This window comes from Mustela nivalis (assembly GCF_964662115.1).
Source record: "Mustela nivalis genome assembly, chromosome: 16".
Taxonomy (NCBI): Eukaryota; Metazoa; Chordata; class Mammalia; order Carnivora; family Mustelidae; genus Mustela; species Mustela nivalis.
In genome coordinates, this window is record NC_139035.1 from 56226500 (window position 1) to 56234388 (window position 7889).

A 7889-nucleotide genomic window follows, 5' to 3' on the forward strand; every position below is an offset into this window, starting at 1 on the left:
ATGAGAGTGTTATAAATGAGATCAGCTTAGAGCAGTTTCTGAAGGCAAAAGGAAGTTGTATATGCAAAAGCAGAGATGCTCATGGGACATTCTCTTGCTACAACGCTCCTTCCATCTTGGCATAGGCCTATGGCCTCATGGAGGTTCTCTATTATCAGTTGATGGAAGAAACAATTATCTTCTCCTGATTTAAGGGTAGTTCTGGATGGCATGCTAGCACTATTCCAAAGAAAATTGTTGTAGTTCTATAGCTTCACTCTGGGTGCCCTAAAGACACCGCAGGTAAGGAAAAGTATGTCAGTGTGCAAAACTTTGAGCAGTGTAATTAAAAGTCATTCATTTTGCTTAGAAAGAGAGGGTAAGAGATGTAGTAGATGTAGTAGATGTACAATGACTCATGGCTGTGGCTATGGTTTCCCAGATGGTCAGAGACTTAGAAGGAGCTCAATTGGAAAATTAGTGACAAAAAGGTCTGGGGAAGAAATGTGGATGGATCTCTGAATGTGTGTCCAAAACCAAATGAAGCAGAGGAAGATCTTAATGATCAATATACAAGATGATCTGTCTTATTGCCAGAAGTTAATATTCTTATGTCTTATGTCAATAATGTCTTATTGACAGAAGTCGATATCTCTCCCTAGGTGTTCCTTGACTTGCTCAATGGGTTCTTCAAACATTATGGACAGAGAAGTGGGAGTGGAGGTTGTACATGTGCACAAAAACAGAGTCTTATACTCACTAAGGTTGGTTTGGCTTCAGCCGCTTCTGAAGATCTGTCCTTCCAGCAGCAGAGAACAGGACTGAGCCCCTAAGATGGCACCATTGCCTGGAAGGTTTAGGCAGAAATTTGGTGGAAAGTTGATTGCATTGGGTCATTTCCTTCTTGGAAGAGGAAAGCACTAGAATTTTGTTCTCATTGGAATAGATATTTACTCTAGATGTAGATTTCACTTTACCTTCCTGTAGTTCTTCTGCTAACACTACCATCAATGGACTTCTAGAATGCCATGATCACCACACAATATTGTTTTTAACAAAGGACTTCATTCTACAGGAAATTAAATCCTGCAGTTCAGTGCTCTTCCTGGGTTCCCCCATTGCTCTGAAGGATTAGGCCAGATAGAATGGTAGCATGGAGGGGTCCCTGGGTGGCTTGGTTGGTTAAGAGACTGCATTCAGCTCAGGTCATGATCTCAGGGTCCTGGGATTGAGTCCTACATATGGCTCCCTGCTCAGTGAGGAGAATGCCTCTAACTCTCCCACTCCCCTGATTGTGCTCTCTCTCTCTCTCTGTCAAATAAATAAATAAAATCTTTTTTTTTTTTTTAAGAATTTTATTTATTTGACAGAGAGAGATTACAAGTAGGCAGAGAGGCAGGCAGAGAGAGAGGAGGAAGCAGGCTCCCCGCTGAGCAGAGAGCCCGATGTGGGGCTCGATCCCAGGACCCTGGGATCATGACCTGAGCCGAAGGCAGAGGCTTTAACCCACTGAGCCACCCAGGAGCCCCTAAATAAAATCTTAAAAAAAAATTAATGGTAGCATGGCTTCATGAAGACTTGTTACAGTGCCAACTGGATGTAAATAGAATAGATGACTAAAGTCATAGCCTCCAAGAGGCTTTATCTGCTCTAAACTAGTGAGCAGATGATGGTCTTCTTTCTCTCATAGATAGGATTTATTAATCTCATAGATAGAGGTAGACATGTTGAATGGTTTCTCTTATCTCACTCCTAGTGATAAATTAGTGGAATTTTTTCTTCATGCCCATGATCTGTTGGTCTAGAGGTCTTAGTCCCCAAAAAAGAGCAGAAAGAACAATGGTTACATGAAAACCGAAGCTGAGAACCTGGAAAGGTTGGTGTGCAATATTGTGACAGAGGACACAGCTCAGGGTTATAACTCAGGGGTAGAGCATTTGACTGCAGAGGGCACAGCTCACTGGCAGGTTACCTGAATCATTGGAGTTGGAGAGTTGGAGGCAGCGAGAGGCTCACATGGTTTCCAGTTGACTCTCGTAGATTCCAGCTTATCCTCATGGATTTCATTTGTCCTTGCTTTCCCCTATTTTGTGTCCATCTTTCCTTTCCTGAAACCCTGACTTCTGACTTCAGGCCCAGCGGTACATAAACTGTTGAGCTTATGATTGTGTAAAGTCAAATATATATCTCTTTTTGGTGATCTTGCTTCTTGGATTGAACTCTAACAAACCGATTAAGTTGGAATCCAATATGTGCCTCTAACTCTAAACGTGATCTTAGACAAAGCTCTTTGTGCAGGTCTTCTAATCTATAAAATGGGAATAATATAAGTTATCTTTTGGGTTGTTAGGAACGTCTATTAACTAAGAGCTAAACACTCTGCAAGACACAGGAAGCTCTCAGTAAATGGTCACTACTACCCACAAAACTTGACTTTAATTCCAGATGAGTCTATACAGTATTAGGGAGTTCAGAGGCTGGGAAAGATTTTGAGATGTCATCAGGACCAGTAGTTTGCCTTAAAAAGATCAAACTCACCAGTCTTTTTAGGGTAGAAATCTTACCCTTGTTAGTGTAAATAACACTATACCCAGTGTTATTTATAAGCTATATTCTGGAGAGAATTTCTTCAGTGTTTATTATTACTGAGAGAAGGATTTTAAAACTAAATATTAGATTTTACAATCCAATTGAATGCTAGTCTTCAAAATAGTCTTTCTGGGTCTATTTTTTCTTTTTCTTCTGTAAATGAAGGAAGTTGGAAAAATTTATCTTCAAAGTCTCTTCTAATTCTAGAATGTTATAAAGCTAAGTCAACTGGGAGGCTATTCATTTATCCTGGAAGATTTCTTTTCTTTTGGGGAACAGGAGTAGGTATTTCTGCTTGGACATTTTCTTCACAATTGGTTTTTTGAGATCAATTCAGATAGAAAGTCTCATCACATTATAGCTAACCCTTGTTTGTGACTCAAACTAAGCTTGTGTTCAATGAAACTTGGCATCTAAGGATTTGGGGATCTTACCAAAAGTCAAATCAATGTCTAAGGAAGATGTATTGTCATTCAAGATAGACCATTCAAAAATAGGATTACAAGAATCTTTGGGGTAGTACCAACACCATCTTGCAATATTATTAACATTTGACTATTTACCTGGGCAAGCCAGAGGAAGCAGAGACTTCCCCTATCGGCCCCCTGTTGGAGTGTGTGAAAAATTAGGAAGTTCAGGGTTAAGTCTTGGTGCCAGTATTTACTAGCTTTTCCCTCAGCAAGGCACTCTATTTTTGGAAGTCTTAGGAGCCTCATCTATAATCCAGGAATGATATAGCTATCTAGACTTCTCATAGAAATACTGGGAAGCACAAAGTAAGATGGTAGGTATGAGACTCACTTGAAAGCACATAAGACTATAAGGCAGAGGATGGCAAACTCTGGCTCCTCAATCAAGTTCAGTCTGTTGCCTATTTTTACAGCCAGTGAGCCAGGAATGCTACAGATGAATGTGTGTCCCACTTGGATGATAGGGAACCAGCTCAGAACCCCAACTACGAAAAATGTTACCACCCCTCCCAATAACTTCTTTCTTCTTAGTAGATCTATATTACAAAAAAACTATACTCAATTGTATTATTACATTTTGAACTATATTAATAAAAATTTTGTGGAATATTTGTCTTTGTTATATAAATATATTTGTCTTTTTGTTATATAAATACTTTTTAGTTAAATAACTACAGTATCTTCTATTTTGCCTCCACAAAGCCTAAAATATTTACTGTCTGAGTTGCCAGGAAAAGTTTGTCGATCCTTGCTTCAGACTATCGTGCAAAGGACTTTGTATTATTAACAATACACAGAGCTATTGCTCATAAGCAAAGGTTGCCATAAACTATTCGTTTGCTTTTCTTCCTGGTTAGATTACATTTCTTTGTTTATACTTGAATGGGCATAACACAACACTTTCTAACAGGTAGCAAATAGAGAGAGAGAAATCTCTTATCTAGCTGAATTCTAATCTTAATTTAAAAATATGAATTGCAAAACTGTGAAGTTCTAAATAGGTGAAAAATGCAGAGGGAAAAAAAAAGATTAAATCATACAAAAGAATCTGAAGAACCAAACCAAGAGTGGGGTTGTTGGCTTGTCTTATGTTCCCCCCACCCAACCAAAGCCCTTGGAGGGCTTCTGTGATTGGTGAACTGTTGGGGGGCGTGGCTCAGAAGAAGAGATGGGTGTTGAGAAAATGCACCAGGGGGCTTCGCGCAGGCAGGTATGAAGCCTGCCTCAGATGGAAAGCCTGGCAGTTCCAGTTATGACAGTAATAACATCTTTATGGGTAGGAAAATCTTAAAAACGAAGCAAAGTTAGTTCTGTGTGAGAATGATTTCAGATGTGGATGTCTTTATTAGAAATACAAAATACTAAAGGAATCCTCAAGGGATTATGTATCCTTGTGTGTTTTCACGACATGCTTCGGTATCTTCATTCCAGAAACAAACTAAATAAATAAAAGAATAGGGTGAGGAGGGAAGGGCTAGGGATTTTCAGACACATACCCCCTGCTCTCACTGTCGTTTCAAATGCTTGTCTCCTATAAAGCCAGGAGGGCCTCTGTTAGAGATCAGTTAGGCCACTTAGATTTTCTAGATGGTAGAAGCCAGGATTGCAAAGGTGGTGCTTCTCTCCTGTGGGGGGAAGTCAGGGGTAGATGAAAGAGAGAATAACCTTTACCTCATAATTTTCCTTCCCCTCCTCTCTGTGAAAGCCACATTCGTCTCACAGTGAAGGTACTTGGAGAAACTTGCTAAAATTTTCCCTCATGCTTGAAATTTACTTACCCTGGGTAACAGGAAATGTGGAGTCTTGTGATGTAGATTGTTATACCAGATGGTAATCTTAGCCCATTATGTAGATCGGCCATGTGCGTGAGTCATCCATTGGGGGCTGACCTCAGTCACTGAGAAATTGGGTTCCACACCACTGTTGTTAATAAATAATAATAATAATAATGATGATAAACAACAGTACTGATTATGTATTATTTGGATGCACGTGTATGAGGCTATTAGTCTCACATGACATGAAATTTGGAACTGTTTTCTTCTTCTAAATAATACATCATTTCCGCCTGACCATATTGCTAGATGGCTGTTTCTTGACTGGCAGGGGCAAACACAAAATTGAACTCCATTAAATTAGGTAATTCAGACATCTGCCCCTTGCGCTGTACAGCTCGTTGACCACTCTGATTGCATTGTCCTTCCTTACCAGCCAGTTTCTACTCTTTCTCGGACGACCCTCTTCCAGGCTTTGCGATTGGAGTCCCCCGTTTAAGGCTGAAGATAACCTTGGGTGGAGGGACCTACACTCTTCACTCTTTCACCTTTCCTCCGTTTTAACTTTAACTGGAGACTTCAGCCGTGGAAAACATTCTCATATTTATTATAATTTGGAGGATTTGGTGGTTGCAAATAAGCCAGGCAGGAAAGGGCTGCGTAGAGATAACCACGTCAGGGGCCGGAAGTGTGGGTTCTTTGCTTCCCACCGTCTGTCCACTCAGCCCCTAATTACTTCTCTCCTGCCTCCCTCCCCTCCTGCCTCCTTTTCTGGCACTTGTCCTTTATGAGGGCCTAGAACTGTGCTTTGACCATAAAGGCCAACATCCTTTTGGCTTTGGAGCTGTCTGCTGGCGGGCGTTCTCTAATGTGGCCCTTGGCTGTTCCTCTCCTCCTGCAGCTGCCCCCCCCCCCCCACCCTGCGGCCTCTCCTTGACATCTGATGCCACTCTCAAGCATATCCGACTCCCCCTCACATTTCACAGCACCTGGATAAATGTGTCTCTTCTTTCTTTTCTTCCTCTTCCTTTCCAGCTGTTGTTTACTTCTAAATTTGGTCAGATATTGGGCCTCCGGGAAGTGCAAAGCTGAGATTCACGCTCTCTGACATTCCCTTCACCCAGCCGTGTTGTTCTTGGGCTCCTTTCGCTCTGCCACGTTCTTGCTCAAACTTTCTTCTGGCAGGAGGTGATCGGGAAGGCCCTCCTTCCTTCTTCCTGCCTCTTTTTCTCAGGAGGCCTTCAGAACCGGATCTGGAACCAGTGCTGTCTACACAGGCAACCCCTGCATTTCTGATTGTTTCCTGCTTGTCTCTTTGAGAGAGATGCCATCATCTCTTTTTTGCTTGGTTTCCTTTACTTCAAGATAACATTTCTGACCCAACATTGTAAGGATAAGAACTCTAAGGTCTAATGGTAATGAGTTTATATGCATTTTTTTTTTTCCTCCTTGGCTTCTGATGGTGACCACGGTCCTTCATTTTTTGACTAAATTTGGATCAGAACACAGAGATAGCAAGTCCATAAAGGGTTTTAATCTGCACGGAGCTCGATTGGAACACTCTAATGACTAAGGTACAAAAGAAGCAAGTTTCCGTGGGAAATAGGAGGCACTGGTTTGCCTCTTTCTGGGGGCAGTTGGAGAGTGAACTGTTACTGAAATTGTGCAGCCCTAATTTTAGGTAATTTGGTTTGTTTGGTTTTTTTTTTGTTTTTGTTTTGTTTTGTTTTGTTTTTGGTGTGCTTGTTTTGGTTATCTTACCGTGTGAGGCACAGAACTCTGAGGTCCCCAGGATTCTTTGGAGTGGGGTCCTTTATCATCCAGAACTCTCTAGGCACAGCCTCTCTCATCTCTCACAAGGGTGCAAATTGCGTCTTGGCAATTCAGCTGCCCTCTCTCCTACTCTCAGAGGAAGCAACTCTTCACAGTCTATGAAGGTCTCAGCAGGGACTCCTCTGAGACCCGCTGGGCTCCCAGCTAGGAAGGACTGTACTCCCCTCAGTCAGTACAGGATAGCAGGCTTCAGATCAATGGAATGGGATCAATGTAGGACGGAGCTCCAACCCCAGGGACTATAACAACTGACAAGTAGCAGAAACTCTCCTTGCCTGAGATTCCTCATGGATGACATCGGGATATTACAGCACCCATCTCATAAAGAGACAGCGAGGATAAAATGAGAGAATCCTGTGAAGTACCTGGCACCAGTAGATGGCCGCTATTTTTATCTATGACCCAGTGGGTAGAACATTTCTGTGCTCTTCCCTGCCTGAAATGGAGATGCCTTTACATCATCCTTCATGGCTATTCTTAATTACTCTTGTCATTTGACTTCTAAGTGCCCGTCACAAGCTTCCTAACAGGCCAAATGCCTGTAAAACAATATGAATGCCAATTATATAAAAAGTCCCTGCTGGGCTCTGGGATCCTGAAATTTGGTCAAAATTTTTAGTTCATCATGGATCAAGGCCACTGAAAAGCAGAGCATTTCGAGTCAAGGATGAGCATTAATGCTAACTACTATCCCCTCATGCCATAAAAGGCTAAGCCCTTACAATCGTACAAGATACCTTGGTAGTAACATCCAGGTGGAACGTTAGAGGTCAAGACCAGAGTTAGGAGATGTAGGTTTCAGAGTTGGTGTCTTCAGATCTAATGTCTTCTGATCCATGATGGTGAGCTCCATGGTTAGATGATAAACTCCATGAAGAGCTTATTGGCAGGCAGGTAGGTGGGGGTTAGAATTGACAGTGATCTGAGATAGCATCTGTTCCTATATTGCTTTCTGGGCTTATCTGAATATTCCACTCCTCTCTGAGAAGTAAATCGTCTCCCCAAATAATGAGCATTACTATAATCCATCCATGCAACAAGCATCTGTCTATGCTTCACAAATCTCTTGTCCAAAGCTCACACTTCATACAAGGGACTAGCATGCTGATTTCAAAGGGATGTAATTATCCAGTTAAGGAGATAAAAGTTTAACCTTGAAACAGGTAGATGACTATTATAAACCAATTTATGAACATAGACTGTACTTGTTCCCCTCAGTTTTCCTAACACACAGCGTTAAATA

At 41.6% G+C, this 7889-nt stretch overlaps 1 long non-coding RNA gene across 1 annotated transcript; it reads right to left on the reverse strand.

Moving 5' to 3' along the window:
- Positions 1-4353: 4353 nt before the first annotated feature.
- LOC309849679 lies at positions 4354-5984 on the reverse strand. Its single transcript, XR_014303834.1, has 3 exons — positions 5803-5984; positions 4817-4958; positions 4354-4476 (listed from the first exon to the last, which is right to left on the reverse strand). It is a non-coding gene; the product is annotated as an uncharacterized lncRNA (long non-coding RNA).
- Between the last annotated feature and the right edge of the window lie 1905 nt (positions 5985-7889).